The sequence below is a fragment of the Protopterus annectens genome, chromosome 15.part0 (genome assembly GCF_019279795.1).
Source record: "Protopterus annectens isolate FY-2018-M chromosome 15.part0, PAN1.0, whole genome shotgun sequence".
NCBI lineage: Eukaryota > Metazoa > Chordata > Ceratodontiformes > Protopteridae > Protopterus > Protopterus annectens.
The window spans coordinates 689154754-689174236 of NC_056749.1; the positions used below are offsets into that span (position 1 = coordinate 689154754).

General features: G+C 41.2%; 1 long non-coding RNA gene across 1 annotated transcript in view; it reads left to right on the plus strand.

Annotated features, from left to right (window-relative positions):
• LOC122790013 overlaps nt 1–18837 on the plus strand; it is a 524509-nt gene extending 505672 nt beyond the window's left edge. Inside the window, exon 3 of the long non-coding RNA XR_006362905.1 lies at nt 18691–18837. This is a non-coding gene — a long non-coding RNA (uncharacterized LOC122790013). The remainder of the gene's footprint in view (nt 1–18690) is intronic.
• Nucleotides 18838–19483: the final 646 nt, after the last annotated feature.

Below are 19483 nucleotides of genomic sequence, written 5' to 3' on the forward strand. Positions count from 1 at the left end.
CTACTAGCCTAAGTCCCCCCTAGCTATTAACAGGGGCAGGTCCTGGCAGCACTCATTAATGCCAAAAACACAGCCTCAGTGGGCCCCGACAGTATCCCAGGATGCCTACAAAATAGCTTGAAACAAGACCTATCAGGACCACTTGAGTCCCTTTTCAGCTATAGCATCAAAACAAGCTTTGTACCATGAGAATGGAGGACTGTAATGCCTATCCCACTTCACAAGGGTGGACCATCAAATGATCCCAGGAACTACAGACCTAGTAGTCTGACTAGTCTAATATGCAAAGGCATGGAACAAACTATAATGGAAATGATCAACAAAGACATATGTAACCTTTAGACACTGGACACAACCCAGTTTGTCTTTATCAAGGGAAGAATAGGCCTGCTAAACCTGGTGGAAAATCATCAAGGCAATAGATGAAGGGAAAAACAGTGCATACTGCCTACCTGGACCTGGCTAAGGCATTTGATACAATACCCCATTCTGGTGTAGTTGTCAACTACCCATAAATCCCTACATAGCTCAGTGGATTGTCAGCTGACTCATGGATGGGATCCAGGAAGTCAGGACTGGTGAGACAACCTCCACTAACAGACTGGTCATCAGCGGGGTACTTCAGGAATCTATGCTGGGACTGCTCCTATTTGGCATGTACTTCTTAGAGGTAAAGGCTAATGTCAAGGGCCTTTGACTGATCACATTTGCAGATGACTGCAATTGGGAGCTATCATAGATTCCCCTATGACACAAACCTCTTATAAGAAGGTCTAATACAAATAAATGGCTGGTGTCAAAGTCATGGATTACAACTCAGTGTCAAGAAATGCATTATAGTACCTTCTGGGAAAACTGCTGCCAGGTAATTACTATATCAATGAAACTCCCCTAAGAGTTGACCTGGTAGTCAGGGAAGTAGGAATGTATATAAACAGTAATTTGGACTTTGACAAAAATGTGGCCATGGTAGTAAGAAAATCATTCTGTGTTGCCCAACATATAAGTAAGGACATGACTTTCAGGTCCAAAGAAGTGATAGTGCCACTTTATTCTGCCCTTTTAAGACCTATCACTGAGTATAGTGCCCCCTTTGGAATGTACATGACCAGACATATGTAACAGTTGAAATGTCCACAAAGGTTCCTTACTAGGAGAATTATGGTATAAACACACTCTCCCATACAGAGTGCCTTAAAGCCCTGTCTCTATAGCCTGTCTCCTACAGGTTATTGAGAGGCAATCTATGCCTGGCATACAAGCATACCTCTCAACCTCTTACCAAAAGAAATCTGGACAAAGTCTAAAATAATGGGGGACAAGGTCCCAGATATAGTGTGGTTTAAATATTGCTCTTATAAACTTGGAAAGTTGCCAGAATAACAGGATTTGTGTTAGCATGCATTTTCTGAAGGATATGAAATCTGAACTTCAAATGTATGTTATTATTTAATGACTTCAATCCTTAGTGATTTGCTAGAAAATCACAAATTTTATGAGCAGACTAAAAATATGAGGCAAAAATCTAGACATTTTGTGAAAATCTGGACAGCTGAGAGGTATGCATACAAGCCATCATTAGATCCAGCTCTGATGGACCTTTTCCACATCCAGAAACCAAACAACATAAGAACCACTATATTCAAGGATTTAAATTTGTTTTGCTTGTAACATAAATAAGACACAGTGGTGAGACAAATATGTATCTCAGATGATCCCCATGTTCTGGAACAGACTTTTCATCCATGGGAAACAGACTGCATTGCTAGGCTTGTTTAAATGTAACCTTGACCAGTGAGTGGGAAATGGGAAATTCACCTAAGGTCTGGCCCCATGTCTCTGATAGAGGCAGAGTAATGCTCACACTAACATACCACCACTGGATAACTTCTAGAAACTTCCCAATTAACATACCATCTTTTAATAAATGCCCATGATGCATACAGACATAAGTGGCTTGGATTGCACAGCTAGACTTATAACGGCCCTGGTGTCCATTAGCCTAGTCCAGGGAAGTAAACAGTGTGGGAAGAAATAGCCAGGAATTTGTTATGGCTAGGCTTGTATAGGCCCTAGGGCCGATAGCCTAGTACCAACCTATGAACCTATATACATATGAACCAATGAACTTCTGAACAGGTGACACTGACTCCAGTTTATAGATGACTCTTGAAATCACTCTTCTGTATTACTATGTGAATGAACAGGTCTCCATTTCAGATTTTGTAGTCATTTTAGCTGCTAGAGTCTTGTCTTGTCTCACTTTTTCAGCAAACTTATTTGTAACTCTTCAGACAATATGTGCAAAGCTTAGATACAGTGGCAAAAAGTGATAAAGCACTGTAAATAAAGGCCTAAAGCTACTAAATACCACTGAGAAAAGCCCCCTACCCATTCTGCTAAACAGTTATGAACACATTTCAAGAATGTGAAAGAAAAGGTCTTTAGTTTATAATAGTGACCTAATCTATAGTATACAATGATCTGTGTCATGTGAATGGTAGCAAAGTTAATGCCATTAGTCAAAGCTCTGTACGTAATACAAACAGCATACTATATCAATGTATTTGTTGGTTTGTTTGTTTAGTTATTGATGTATTTATTTCATCTTGTATACTATGACAGTCTGATTGGGCTAAGTGTCCCTCTTCATTAGATGTCTGTGGGTATATGCTCAACAATAGAATACAAAGATTACCATAAAGACAATCGGATTTGCAAAATGGGGAAATATATTAATACAAAAAACACCAAAATGTAAATAGGAAATCACTTTTAATGAGTGCTTTTGCCTAAAACAATACAGACTTCTGTGAATGTCGACACACTATTACTCATGCACCAAGCAAAACTCTCAGTGGATGTAAAAATCAAAAGTAAAAAAAGGATAAAATATAATGTTTTACAGGGGTTAAGCACCCTTGCACCCTCTACACTGCCTACACTCCCTGCTAATTATATATACTAACTCCAAAATTGCACAATGCTGGGTAAAGAGCATTTTTCCAACCCCAAGAATTGTGTAATGGACATCAGCTGGGTATAACAGCCCTGTGTTTCGTGTGCTTAGTCAAACACTCTGCTTGTGCTGTGCTGACAAGGTCATAACAAGGTCGAAATATGCATATCCACAGCTAGTGGGGTTTGGCTTTATTGGCCTAAAATTGTCCATTAAAATGATGAAATAAATCATGGGCATTCAGAATCACCAATTAGCTGAAACACCTGATGTTCATACGGGTTATTTGCATATATCCCATGTGCCTCTGATGCAAGAGGTTTGGGAGGTCACTCAGTGGAAGTTCTAGCTTTGCTGATTGTATTCTTACAGCAGGGATGAAAATGCACGAGGTGCATAGAGTGGGTGCTGAGTGTTAGCTGTTCAGGTAGCTCTTTTTGTTTGATTTTCCAAGCTACAGTACAGATTTATTTTCCTTTTATCATGATATGAATTATGCAAACCATAACTATCATTCCATTAAATAAAAGCTCTTTAGATAAGTAAATGGCCGTCTTCTTGCTAGAAGGTTTCTTGATCATTTACTATGAATATCTCAATGAGAACAACATTGAATCCACCCATACCAAAGACAAAACAATGAAACTTCCAACACAGAAAGTCTACAATACTGAAGGATTACAAGACTGTAGGACTGATGTTAGTGCTTGTTCCTTAATCTGGAGTGGTAGGGAGTTTCAGGATTCAATATTTTCTTTGATTGTAGTCTTTCAATGTTGAGAGTTTCATTGTTTTTTTCTCTCCCTCTTTCATATTGCTGGATTTGATGTTGCTGTGATTGAGGTTCTCATAGTAATTCTTCCTAGATATGTGGTCATCTCACTTGTGATTGCTTTTCAGAAATGAGATCACAAAAGAACAATTTCACAACAATACAAACACCATTCACAACCAAAATGTCACATAAATGCAGCCCTAACATAGGGTCTGTACTTCTCCCCACTTCACTGTAATGGCCCTGATGGAATATGACATAATGTGTACATCTGCGTGTTTGTGGGGGATAAAACAGCAAGGGCACAGGGAAAAGGCAGGACAAGTTGCAATTCTTGGTGGACTGTGCAAGTGGCAATGAGATGGAACAAAGCAAGAATAGTTTCCATTGCTGTGGGGAAGGGACATCCATCAATTCATAAATCGTGGTACAGGTAAGACAACTTGCAGTGCTGAGATCAACCACATATAACACAAGAAACAGGCAGGATAATTTACATCCCTGTTGTGGGAGGATCCAGACAGATCACAGGGAGCAGGCAGGCTAAGCCACAGTTATGCTCTACGTGTGTCTTTACAATGTTACCTAGACAAACAAATAGCAGGGCTGGCTAATAGGGCTGCTGGACCTGTAGCACAATGAGCACATGCTATGCTGCTAGTAGTGGTACAAGGGACAATGCAGATGGCTCCATGCCCACATCTGTGGCTCACATGCCCACAACTGCCACACTATGGCACAATGTCAGAGAAACTATATCACAGCATCATAAACAGCTGTACCCAACACAGGGTTACTAGGAGCAGTAAGGCGACAAGTGATAGGTAACATGGAGAGTCCTGTATACACATGCTCACACACACTAATCCACATGTGCACCTTGAGGTGTACCTGAGCTGTTGTGGCACCCAAAGAATGGCAGTGCATGGAAAAACTCATCTTTCAGGAGATTTAGGTCCTGTTGGCGGCCCAATGTATTCACACAATAGAACCCTGGAAAAGGCTAAGGCAGACAAGGTATTCCTAGGCCAGGTGTGCCACAAACATGTGTGGGTCATTAATGTGGTTGGTGCGCACAATTAGATAGTACTGCAGGTGCATCACACGGTGACCAACATGACCATCCATGACAAAAACAAGGTCCAACATATAGCCACAGAGAGGTTTCCAACTGCGGGCACACCACTAAGTCACTGCCAACTCATAGATACAGAGGATTTCCTTTTATCCCATAGTGGTGACACCTGCTAGTAGATTTAATGTGGGAACCAGGTTCATCATGACTGCTCAGGTGTCTGTCAGTGATGCCAAGAATATTAGTGGCAAATGCCATTCCTAAAGGACATTGCCTACTACATTATACTTGTGTACTCACATAATTTTCTGTGTGAATGTCTTTTAGGAACATCAGGGTTGCAACTGAGAACACCTGCACCTCAGGTATGATTATCCAAGTGTGTGTTTGGGGGGTGCAGTAGGTGAGTAATATGACATGCAGTTCCAATAGGACATTGCGTAGCACCTCTGCTCATTTTACTTACATTTCATACTGTATGTTTTTCCCTAGAGAAACTTGGCATGCAACAGAGTCCACCCACACAAAAGGTGTGAAAGGTTTCATAGGCTATGTATATTATTGGCATTTACTGATCTGTCTGCTTCATGGTGGTAGGTATTAAATACTGCTAGTATGTGCACTAGTAAGCTATCTGTATGCATTAAACAGGTTCTCCTAGGAGGGGATCTGTCACTCTTTGCCTAGACAAGCCTGATGTCAGTGTTTCTGTATAGGCTGTAGATGACTGCTTTGCGCACTTGACACTGGGGACACTGTGGTATTGCCAGCAATGGTAGGCACACAGTTAAGGGCAGTGCAGAACCCAGAATACACCTCTCACATCACCTTTGTTGAGTGTAGGATGTTCTGTCTGTAGGTTTCCCACAAATGATACACCATCAACTTCAATGGAGACAGCATCAAAGAGCTACAACATCTCCAAGCTGCACACATATGTCATGGGGAGAGGCATATTGGTAACAATCACTACTCTGTGGCTCAGTTATTTGATTAAATGGGTGTTACCTGAGTCATCAACCTGGAAATCTGTAGGGCTGTGATCGAGGTCCAGGCAGATGCTAATCAGATCACGTCAGATCTACTCAATGAAATGCTCTGCCTGTGTGAAGTTCTCCAACCATGACAGAGAAAGTGGGTGGGAAATCAAGCAATGGAACCTTACATGTCAGCCATTAGTGCATCCCTGTGGTTGGTTGAAGCTGGCCACTATAGCCAAGGTAGGCAATGATTGCACTGCACATGTACACAGTCACTTTCCATAGATGGTATACACTGTTGCTGAGACATCCACTTTGCCTAATGCTATCTCCACCATAGATGCTGAACTGGCTGTGGCCAGCATTCATCTGGTTCCACTGTGGCATCCACGCCTGGGCATACCCACTCATTTTGATGTGGCTGACAGATTTATGCCTGCACTGTGGCCTCTACCCCAGGGTGAATATGGATGACACTCATCTGGCTCCATTTTGGCTTCCACCTTTGGCTGTAGACATTCATGTGGGCATGGCTAAAATTCATCTGGATCAACTGCAACATTTACTCCTAGCTGTGGACAGTCATGAGGACATGGCTGGCACTTATCTGAATCCACTATGTCATTTACTTCTGGATATGGACATTCATGTGGACATGATGACAATCGGCTGTTTTCACTGTAGGAACATCTCGCCAGTCAGTCCACTTAGGGTACCACAGTTCATCTCCAGCCCACTCTCCTGTGAATGTGCATCAGCTGATAGGTACCCATGCCTGACAATGGCATTCTGGCAGGTGACTATTTTCCAGAGGCACACAATACGTCCACAATGACATTTCTGCAGATACAACCAACATGCAACACCATCCCCTGGAACACACTCTTCTGGACCTGACACTGCAGGGATAGAAAGAGCATTCCACTGCTGAAAGCTCCACATCCCTGTCTAAGGACATGATCCCTGTCACCCCACAATCCCCCAACAGTATGCACCTATAACTCTTTGACCTATGCTATTATTGTTGTCCCCCTGACACTGTGCCCCCACCCCATCTCTGCCAGTTATTATGACTGTGCTCTGCCCACTTCTCTGGCTAATGGGGGTACAGTAATGTTTGATGCACAGTATCACCACTCAAAGTACTGTAATGCATTGCCTGAGTGCATGATAGCTTGTTTCATTTTTGTTCTGTTTTTGTTGTTATGGCACTTAACTGTGAACTAGATGCTACATCTTTTCCAGTGCCATGACATACTGCATCCACCTCTGCCATGGATGAAGGAGTGCAGCAGCAATGTCCTCCAAATGCTGTAATCTTTACCTCTTTATTCTTAGCAACACCTATTTTGTATTATATGATGAAATAAATCCGTTCACTTTTCATTAATGATATCAGCATCTCTGCTTTTGTCTTGGAAAGTGCTGATAATCATATTCTGTACATTTACAGTCTCTATTACTATACAGTTTATATGTAAATGATCATAATAACTCACTTACTCCCTTCATCCCATATTGTACATAATGGAATGAGCATTTTTTCTAGCTGGAAACATACCTCTTCATGATCTTTGAAAGGTGCTTCGTTTCAATCATCTTACATAGGTTCATAGGTTCATAGGTTCATAGGTTCATACTAGGCTATCTGCCCTAGGGCATTTATAAGCCTAGCCAGAATGTGTTTGGCTTTCGCCACCCATTTTAAATTTATTTTGCTATGCCCTTTTTTGAGGTTAGTATACTGTGCCTCTGTCTAACAGTGACACAGAAGTGATACCCGGGGTAAACCTACGATCTCCCATCCACTCATCAAGATTTCTCTTGAAGAGAGTCAATGAGGGACTCTGCCTAACCTGGACTGGGATTTTATTCCAGAGTGAAGGGAGCCTCCGGGTTATGAATCTGTCCCTCCAGCATGTCCTATTTATTTCAGTGCTGAGGTTCAAGTCTCTCGAGCGCGTAGCTCGATGGGATTTGGATTTTCTGAAGTGCAGCATGTCCATTAATTCCAGGTTGGACATGGCTTTATACGTCCGGCACAGATCGCCTCTGAACAGGCGGTATGCCACTGAGTAGAGCTGGAGATTTTAACTGGGCAGCATATGGCATCTGTTTGAGCCCTTTGATCCTCTTGGTGAGGTACTTTTGGGGTCTTTCCAGTTGCTGCAGGTGTCTGGTAAGGTACATCCCAAAAGGGGCATTGTACTCAATTATGGGCCTGATGAGGGATGAGTAAAGAGACACGATGACCTCCCCTCATCTAGATGTGAATCCCTTCATGATTAGGTGGGCTATTTAAAATGTTTTTCTAACCACTTTGGCCACGTGGTTGTCAAATGAGAGATCGCTATCAACTTGGATCCCCAGGTCCCTAATTACTTCTTCTGTACTTAATGGATTACCACCTATGTGGTAATTTGTGGGCACTTTGTTTTTGCCAAAGGGGATGACTATACACTTTTTGGCATTTAGCTTGAGGCCATGGCTCTGGCACCAGTTGTCTGTTTCTATGAGGCCCTTTTGGAGGATGCTTGTGTCGGCTGGAGAGTCGATTATGGCACCCAGTTTGCAGTCATCTGCGAACTTGGTCAGCCACAGTCCTTCCGTGTTGGCCTGTACCTCCGAGAAATATATACCGAACAAGAGAGGTCCCAGGACTGAGCCTTGTGGGACACCACTTGTAACTGGTTTGGAGTCTGACATGGCTCCAGCAATTCTAACCATGTGGGTTCTGTCCTTGAGCCAGTTTGCAATCCATCTAGTGACATAGGGGTTTATATTTAAGCTGGTGAGCTTATCTATAATGCCCGAGTGGGGTATTGTATCGAAGGCTTTTGCGAGGTCCAGGTAGGCTGTGTGGACCACCTTCCCCTCGTCAATGGCCTTGGTGACTGTTTCAAAGAAATCAACCAGGTTTAAGAGGTAGGATCTGCCCTTACCAAAGCCGAACTGGGTAGGATCCAGTGTCTGTAGGTCCCCAATATCTTTATTTATGAGGTCCATGATGACCCTTTCCATAGCTTTGCAGACCAAGCTAGTCTGGCTTATGTGGCGATAGTTTCCAGGATCCATTGAGACACCACCTTTATGGAGAGGGACCACTGTTGCTTTACGCCACTCTTTGGGCACATATCCTGTAGTAAGGCTGAGATTGAACAGTAGTTTTATGTTTGGGTTTAGCTCTTCTTGGAGTTCATGTAGGATGCAGCCCGGGACACCGTCTGGTCCCAATGATGCTGTGTTTTTTGTTTTGGAGAGGGCGGCTCTTACCTGAGCATCTGAGATGTCAGGGGGGCAGCACTCTGCTGGGATAGATATTCTCCCTTTTGGTGGGGAGGGGGGGGAGAAGTTTGCTCTGAACCTGTCAGCTAGGATATTGGCAATGTCTGTGGGTTCAGTGTATTTTTTGTCATTTTGGACTAATTCTGAGCATATCTGGGAATTACCACCCAGGTTCCTAACATAACTAAAGAAAGCCTTGTGATTATCCTTAGTGTCCTGTGCAATTTTTCTCTCGAAGCTGGCCTTAGACAATTTTATGAGTGCCCGTGGTTTTTTGCTAATACTGATCAGTGATGCCTTCCCTTTTTGGGATTTTGCTCTATCATTTAGTAGCTTCCTCCTTCTATTGTATAGTTTGTTTATGGCTGGGGTCCACCAGACAGGATGTCTGCCTTTGGAGGATTGGGTCTTGGTTTTATTTGGGATCGCATGATCCATGCATTCCTGAAGGTGTTCATTGAATGCGTTTATAAAGGATCCTGCGGTCTGGGCCGTATTTTCCACAGGCCCGGGGGCTTTGAAGGATTCCACCTCGGTTTTGAGGAGTGTGAAATTTGCTTTAGAGAAGTTTTTCACTGTGGTTTTCTGGGCAGGGGGTGGGGTCGGGATGTGAATATCCAGTGAGATTAGTTTATGGTCTGATCTTACCAGTGAGGGATACACTTCTGGTCTGGAGCATAGAGTCCCCATGTTGGTGATGATCAGGTCCAGTATGTTTTCCCCTCTTGTGGGAGTGGTAACAAGTTGTTCCATAGCATTTGAGTTTATAAATTCTAGGAACCTTTGGGCTAGGGTGTTGGAGCTAGAGTAATGCTCCCAGTCTATGTTTGGGTAGTTGAAGTCGCCCAATATAATGGTGTTTGGAGAGACCTTCATATTTTCCAGTGTTCTCAGAAAGGCCAAGTGGGGTTCCTGGGTTTGGGAGGGTGGTCTGTAGCAGGCTATAAACTGGAAGGCAGTTTTACCCACTGTTAGTTGCACATGGATAGTCTCTGATGCTTCGTGCTTTGCCACCAACCTGGAGGTGTGGGTATCTTTGATGAATATCGATACTCCCCCTCCTTTTGTGGTTTGGTCCAAGTTTTGGGGCCGAAAAGCATGGTATGAGGTATAACCTGGTAGTGCTGGGGTGCTCTCGGGAGCCCTGAACCAGGTTTTTGTTACTGCACAGATATCGATGTTCTCCATGCTAAGGAGAGTTTTGAGTGCGTGCATCTTGAGGTTTAGACTTCTGGCGTTGAGTAGAATTACTCTCAGTTTCTTATCCCTTGTGATACCTATGGAGGTGAGTTTGTCTTTTGAGCCTTGCCTAAAAAAGGCACTATGGGGGTAGCAAGAGCCTTTGCCAATATCCGAAAGCCCAGGGGCGACAGGTGCAAGCCGTCCCTAGCGAAGCATCGTGGCTTGTCGAGCATATCATCCCAAGCTGACAGGCATTGGATCCCCTTTGAATGACACCAGTACTTAAGCCAATTGTTGAAATTGATCATCTTGTCTTCATATTGTGGCATCATTCTTGGTGAGGGTAAGATGCTACTCATGGTCAGGGTCATACCAGCCTGGGCTACATGCTCAGAGAGCTCCTTTATGTCTCTTTTCATGTAGTCCAGGGAGGTACGTCTCAGGTCATTCACACCAGCATGGACAATGACTGAGTCATATTTGTACTTGCCTTGGAGTGACCTGAGTGCTTGTGTTATGTGGCGGATCCTAGCGCCTGACAGGCTGCTCAGCATGACCCTCTCCTTGTTCAACCTGGTGAGTGGGACGTCAGTGTGCCTGATGATAGAGTCACCTATTAAAAGTGTATCAGGTGTGTTGTTTAGTCTTAAGGGCTGTGACTGTTTGGCACACTGGCTTTGTGAGATATGTGTTGCACGTGTTTTGTTTTGGGGTAGCGGTTGCTTGGGTGTCTGCTATGGAGGTCTGTGCTGCTTAGGCAGATCTTTATTTAGAGCCTCCAAGTATGTTTTTGTGTGATTATGTGTTTGGTTTGCTGTCGTGGTAGGTCTATGTGAGACTGGAATTGTAGTGAGTGTGGTTTCCTTCTCCTCCTGACTGGTTATGCCAGTACTGAGTTGAGAGAGCTTAGCCTCCAGTTTGGCTATATGGTTGCATCTCTCACATGTGTTGGAATTTGTTGGGAGGAGGAGAGGGTTGTCTGTGTACATGAGCCAGTTGTAACATTGCCTCAAGATTCCCAGATTCACCAGCTGGACCGGAGAGGAGATTGACAACTGACCTTTGGACATGCTAGAATAATATTGGGAATTCCTTAATAATTGAAAACAAGGGCCAGTGGGGAGTGAGGGTGTAGTGCTTTTAATTTTTAGTGCTGACTTATATATCAGAAAAAAAAAAATCCAGTGTGTAAAATTACAGAGTAAAAAATTAAGAATACTGTTATATATAGTCAAAATGATGGGTCGCAAGAAGAGCACTATGAAAGTGTCAGTTAGAAATAATGAAAATCTTTTAAAGGTACTCAAGGCATTTAAGGTTTGATAGTGCTCATTTATTTTAACTGTAAGCTTATGAGTTTGTTATTTTTGAGAAAACATCAGGAATTCTCAATGTTAGTATACAAGCATTCTGGCATTTGTATTGATTTTATATAATATTTTTTTTACTTTTTTCAACAAAATTCAGGATTCATCTGTTCTTTTATGTTAAAGTATATAACATGAAGATCTGCTTTGCAGGCTGCGGGAGCCTTACATGTCCACTTTTTATCTTCATTCTTCTAGCAGTTTTTTACTTGTCAATGTTTATTTGAGGTACTTCCTAAATCTCTCTCAGTGCGCTCAAGTTAAAATTCAGGATCACTGCTTCTCTTAGTACCTAATGGTCCTGTAGCTGTCCAGTACCTTTTGCCCTTACATATTTATCAACATTCTACTTCTCCAGGAGCTGGTATGCCACACAGTGTGGCATACATTAGTGAAAACTGTCTTTTTTTATGACTTTGTCTTTATCACTCTCCTTTTTTCCTAGTAGTTGTTTGTTCTTTTGGTTCTCTCCATTTATGTTCACATTTTATGCAGTGTCTGCCACGGCAGTAGGTTTGGTGCAGCAGAGGCCTGTTCATCAATTACCCTCCTTATCATCATATGCCACATCTCCAGCTGACTCCACCCTGAGTGACCACCAAGCCACATCCTTACTCAGATCAAAATCACCACAACTGTCGCAAATATCTACGTGCCTTATTAGAATCAAAAAACACTTTAACCGCTCCAACTTTATAAACAACCTAAAAATGTGCAACTGGACCCCCCCCCCAAAAAACCTACCTCTTGATGAAGCTGTACTATAGTTCAATACTATCTTCTTAAACACCCTTAACCATCACAACCCCTCCAGAACAACAAGAATTAAAACTAAATATGCCCCCTGGTTAACCCCAAACACAAAATCCCTCCTCAAAAAAAGAAACAAGGCCTGGACCAACTACCTCAACAGTAAATCCCAATTGAACAAATATACGTTGAACTACGAAACAAAGCCAAAAAACTCACCAAAACAGACAAAACATCTTACTACCAAAAGTTACAGGATAAGCACAGGAACAGCCCACAAAAATTTTGTGCAGCAATTAACTCTATTCTACAACCAGGTAAAACAACTACCCGAACCCCAAAAATAGATAACAACCAAGGAGACATCCCCACTCAATTTAATAAATACTTTACAGAAACCATCCAGACACTTGCAAACAGCCAGTCCTATGACAACATCCCCACCCCCACCCCCACCCCCAACTAACAATTGCCTCAAGTTCAGCTTCCACCCAGAACCAACCAAATCCATTGAAAAACTACTCAGCAAGGTCAAACCAACATCTCTAGCTACAGCTAAATTACCCGCTGAATACCGCCACCTGGCTGCAGAAGCCATATCATATCCTGTCTCTATCCTAATTAACAGATCCATCTCTGAGTGTATAGTACCCAAGCTATGGAAAATATGACATATCATCCCTCTACATAAAGGGGGAACCTCCCTGGAACTCAATAACTACCACATTATAGCCATACTACCCTCTTTATCTAAAATTTTAGAGAGGGTAATACACAAGCAACTAATGAAATATCTCCTAGAAAATAATCTAATAGCAACACAATAACATGGCTTTAGACCCTTCCATAGCACCACCACTGCACTAACAGAATTCACCAACATTGTCAATACTCACAGAAACAACGGACTCCTTATATCCACCACCTTCCTTGACTTGTCAAAAGCATTTGATATGGTTAACCACAATAAACTCCTTCTTTCACTAGCAACTCTAAACCTTACCACCCCTGCCCTCTCCTGGTTCAAAAACTACCTAGAGGGAAGAAAACAAGTTGTTATGTGGCAAAACCAACTCTCCCCCTCCTTACCAGTCTCCTTCAGAGTACCCCAAAGCACCATCCTGGGGCCACTTCTTTTTACCCTCTTCACTAATCAGCTCCCAAACAGTATTCCTAAAGCCTCAATAATGGAATATGCAGATGATACCACCATAATATGCGCAGCCAAATCAATTGACATCCTTCACTCCCTAACACAAGAATGCTTTTCCCTAGCAAAAGCTTGGATTAAAAACCAAAGGCTTATTCTGAACCCAAGTAAAACAAAGCTAGTACTCTTTAGCTCCCAAAGAGCCGCACGTCCCACCGATTCTTTCTTCATCTCCTTCTTTAACAAGACCACAATCACCCCAACAAATCATACCAAACTCTTAGGGGTTGAAATAGATAATCACCTTAGATTTGACCTACATATTTCTATAACCATAAAAAAGTGCATAAAAAACTTGGCCTACTGTATCGCAATAAAAAATTCCTCACTGACCACTCCAAAACTACAATATCGAGGACTCACCTACTATCCACACCACTTTATGCCTCCCCTGTGCTTACAAATATCTGCAAATCCAACTTAAACAAACTTGATAGTTGTTATAATAAGATGGCCAAATTTGCTACAACCTCTCCCATCAGAACACATCACTGTGAATGCCTAAAAAAACTCAATTGGCTTGAACTACCACTACTACTTCAACTCAATCAACTATCACTAGCCCACAAAATAATACATAACTCTGAAAACACCCCAGCCCTACAAAATCTTTTGCAACCCTATACAACCACCAGTCCCTTGAGGTCTAGCACACAAAACCTCCTCATATAACCAAATATAACAATGAAGCTGGTAAGTCTGTCTACATCCACTGTAGAGCAAAAACCTGGAACTCCCTTCCTGCCCACATAACTGAAAACAAATCCCCATCACAGTTCAAGAAACTTGTTAAAACTCACTTTTTGAATAATCGACTGTGCTCCTGTATCCCCCTGGCTAATGTCTCATTAGAACACTTCAACTCACTCTGCTAAGCCAACCAATCATAGTACTGTATGTACCCACTTAGGACTGTTAATCTACTGCTCATCCCATCTATCCAGGAGTTAGGGAAAACTACCTCAGCAATGCTGTGCTTTCCATAAGCAACTAAAACCAGGAGAAGACATATTGTAAATCAGTTTGTTATCCTTCTCAACTAAAACCAGGTGAAGACATATAGCAAATCAATTTGTTATCCTTCTCAACTATAGCAAGCATCATCTGCTCTCTCGGAGCCTTATTCTACGTTTCTCTGCTTTTACTCTAAACTTAGGAGTATCTTATAAAATGTAATATTATATAGTAGAGAATGAATGTATCCTATCTGTTAGTTAATACATATGTCAAAGTCTCTTCTATGGAAATTGTATGTCAAATGTCTGCCCTTAAAACTATGTTTTGCAAAAAAATTGTTCTCTTGGAGTTTTCTCCCTGGGCCTCCACTGAAAATGGACTTGTAATCCAGTTGGACTCTCCCAGTCAACAAATGTAAAATAAAATAAATTAAATAAATAAATAAATAAATAAATAAATAAAATGCTGCTCTTTTAGAGAACTAGAACCCACAAAGAATTAATTATAAAATTCCTGGACCCCAAATGATTTTGGTCAGCTCCAGCTCTCATACCACTGCCCCTGTGGCTCCCACATGGCTGTTGGTGATTTAAACAATGGAATGCTGCAACCTGGCTAAACTTAGCTGACATGATCTATTTGCCACCAATGATGGGAACCTGTGACAGCACTACCAGCTATTTTTTTTCTTGGCGATGTCTGTTGGACATTAAGATTACATATGCCATGTCATGTGATAAACAGCACATATCTGGAGCTATTGAGACCTCTGTAAAAGTGTACCCAATTGATATCCACAATTTCATTAGTCTCTTGGATGAGGGACATCAAAGGAAAAGTATTTCCCTCTTACACTGGAAGACAAGTATTTTATGCATATAGCTGGTGTACTGATTTAGAATTCTTTCATTCTATATTTCCATGTTTATTTGTATAGTCGACTATTGATATTTGTTTTAATGATTTGGTCCTCTTTCCTGAGATATATTTTATGATAGAATGGTTTCTCTTTTCATTTTATCAGTGCTGAGATCAAACAATATTTCTTATTACTTCAGAAATAACCTGATGTTCCAGTAACCAAAAAATTCTGAAAGGAGAGAAGCAGGTTTCTGGTGATCATCATCTTCTTTCGGCTGTTCCCATTAGGGGTCACCACAGCGGATCATCTTTTTCTATTTCTTCCTGCCCTCTGCATCCTGCTCTGTCACACCAACCACCTGCATGTCCTCTCTCACCACATCCATAAACCTTATCTTAGGCCTTCCTCTTTTCCTGTTACTTGGTAGCTTCATCCTTAGCATCTTTTTCCCAATATACTCAGCATCCCTCCTCAGCACATGTCCAGACCAACATAATCTTGCCTCTCTGGCTTTGTCTCCAAACCTTCCAACCTGGTCTGCCCCTCTAATATACTTATTCCTAATCCTGTCCACCCTCGTCACACCAAGTGCAAATCTTAACATCTTTAACTCTGCCACACCAAGCTCAAACTCCTGCCTTTTTGTCAATACCACTGTCTCCAACCCATATAATATAGCTGGTCTCACTACCCTCTTGTAGATCTTCCCTTTCACTCTTACTGGTACTCGTCTGTCACAAATCACTCCTGACACTCTTTTCCACCCACTCCATCCTGCCTGTACTCTCTTCTTCACCTCTCTTCCACACTCACCGTTACTCTGAACTATTGGCCCCAAGTATTTAAACTCATCCACCTTTGCCACCTCTACTCCTTGCATCCTCACCATTCCTCTATCCTCCCTCTCATTCACACACAAATATTCTGTCTTAGTCCTGCTGATCTTCATTCCTCTTCTCTCTAGAGCATATCTCCATCTCTCCAGGGTCATCTCTACCTGTTCCCTACTTTCACTATAGATCACAATGTCATCTGCAAACATCATAGTCCATGGTGACTCCTGTCTGATCTTGTCTGTCAACCTGTCCATCACCATTGCAAATAAGAAAGGGCTCAGAGCTGATCCTTGATGTAATCCCACCTCCACCTTAAACGCATCTGTCACTCCCACTGCAGGCCTCACCGCTGTCACACTACTCTCGTACATATCCTGTATCACTCTTACATACTTCTCTGACACTCCTGACTTCCTCATACAATACCACAACTCCTCTCTAGGCACCCTGTCATATGCTTTCGCTAAGTCTACAAAAACACAATGCGACTCCTTCTGACCTTCTCTGCACTTCTCCATCAACACTCTCAGAGCAAACATCGCATCTGTAGTGCTCTTTCCCAGCATGAAACCATACTGCTGATCACTAATCATCACGTCTCTTCTTAAACTAGCTTCCACTACTCTTTCCCATAACTTAATGCTGTGACTGATCAATTTAATCCCTCTGTAGTTACTACAGCTCTGCACATCACCCTTATTCTTAAAAATTGGTACTAAAACACTTCTCCATTCCTCAGGCATCCTCTCACTTTCCAAGATTTCATTAAACAATCTGGTTAAAAACTCCACTGCCATTTCACCTAAACACCTCCATGCTTCCACAGGTATGTCATCTGGACCAACAGCCTTTCCATTCTTCATCCTCTTCATAGCTATCCTTACTTCCTCCTTGCTAATCCATTGTACTTCATGATTCACTTTCCCCACATCATCCAACCTTCTCTCCCTCTCATTCTCTTCATTCATCAACCCCTCAAAGTACCCTTTCCATCTCCTCAACACACTCTCCTTGCTAGTGAGTATGTTTCCCTCATTATCCTTTATCACCTTTACCTGCTGCACATCTTTCCTAGTTCAGTCCCTCTGTCTAGCCAATTGGTACAGGTCCTTTTCTCCCTCCTTAGTGTCCAACCTTTCATACAACTCTTCATATGCCTTATCCTTAGCCTTCGCCACCTCTTTCTTTGCCATGGTAATATTACACTATATTCCATAACTACAGTTCATATGTTTGGACTACTCATTCTGTCCTTCTTCAACACTGCAAATGTCCTTGTAAATAATTTGTTTAGCATAATCAGTTTGGCTTATTCACTTAAAAGTACAAATGCTTTATTAGTCACAATTATTAAAACCCCATTTTTTTTCAAATGTCTTATTAAGGATAATGCTATGCAGTTATTTTTTTTTCATTTAGATGGTAAAGTTCTTCATTTAATGAAAGGCTTCTTGAACTTTTATAATGAGTTACAACTTTTATTGCTAACCCCCCTTATGTATATATTCAACCCTTCCACTCTTTGGATATGTATTGTCTTGTTGGAACAAAGCAGGTGTTATTCCCATTCTCAAGAAATCTGATTTATCCACTGCACGTAATCATATCTCAAGTTCTACTCTAGATAAATAAATATATATTTACTTTTTGCAATCGCCAATGCACTTCCCTGGATAAGGCCATCTTCTCACTGTTGAGACAAAAATGCTTCCACTCTCCTTAGTTACCTTGCACATCACTTATTATTGGATGGATGCTAGTTCCATTTGTCAATTATCCTATTTTCTCAGTGTTATCACTGCATGTTATACTGTTATTGTTTTATTACCTAGTCATTTGCAAAGAGGTAGGACAACTCACTGCATTTGATGGCCATCAGTCTGGGATCAAATGCAATCCCCTAGATTAGTCCAGAATTACATCACATTTTAAAAGAAAGCTCATAAACATGAATACAATGTTTCTAGTGAAAAGCAAATTTACACAAGGAAGAATCAACTCAAATTATAAATTTTATTTACTCTATCTATATTTTCCATGAGATGTGTAGTGAATTTATATCAGCATTTCTCCTTACTCAGTTTTAATATATGATTTCTTTCCAGGATATAGCTTTGACTAATGAATCTATTTTTGAAATACATGTCTGAGAATGTCTTTTCTGAAAAATCATCAAATTATTAATAAATAACATTCTTTCACTCAGTGCATATCTATATCTATATCTATATCTATATCTATATCTATATCTATATCTATATCTATATCTATATCTATCTGTGTTTTATATAAATCTTATATCTAGATAGACAGATAGATATAGCGCTATCTATATCTATAGATCTAGATCTAGATAGAGATAGATATTGTTGGTGTGAATGTGAAACTGAGAATGTTTAGTTAATGCAAATTGACAGTAAACTGATTTTGAGTATATTATTTATATTTACAGGAAACCTGAAAGAAAAACTTCAGTTTACTGGCTGGAATGACAACTGACTGCAAGGTTTATTACCTGTCAAATAAAAAGTAAATGATGCAGCTACAGTACCTGTATTAACGGTAAATTAATACCAGGCAAAGTGCATGCATATTAATCAAAAGGTATGATTTAAATATATTACCAGAACTTTTATATCAAAATACTAATGCAAATTACAAAATATTTGCCAAGAAAAACAATTGTTTTATATTAAATTAGGCCTTACATTTACTTCATTAGTGTAAGATGTGTTTTAATGTAAAATGAAAGATTGCTTTGCAGGTAAAATGGTCAGTCATTCTCAGAAGGTGTCAGCACTTAAGTGGTGTACTGAACTCACAGAAGCTAAATTACTTTCTGCAGGTAACCTTGAGATATAGATGAACTATTCATGGACAGCAGGCTAAGCTCTTTCACTTCTCAACTAGGAAAAAGGGGAGTTAGCACAACTGTGTGTACACATACACACACGTATATGAATATATATATACTCACACACACAATATACACACACACGTGTGTGTGTGTGTGTGTGTGTGTGTGTGTGTGTGTGTGTGTGTGTGTGTGTGTGAGTGCGCGCATGCATGTGTTGTGTCTATCTATCTATCTATCTATCTATCTATCTATCTATCTATCTATCTATATGTGTGTGTGTGTGTGATATGTGTGTATACATTACATATAGGAGTCTGCATGTCCACCCTGTGTTCATGTGGGTTTCCTCTGGGTGGTCTGGTTTCCTCCCACATTCCAAAGACATCCA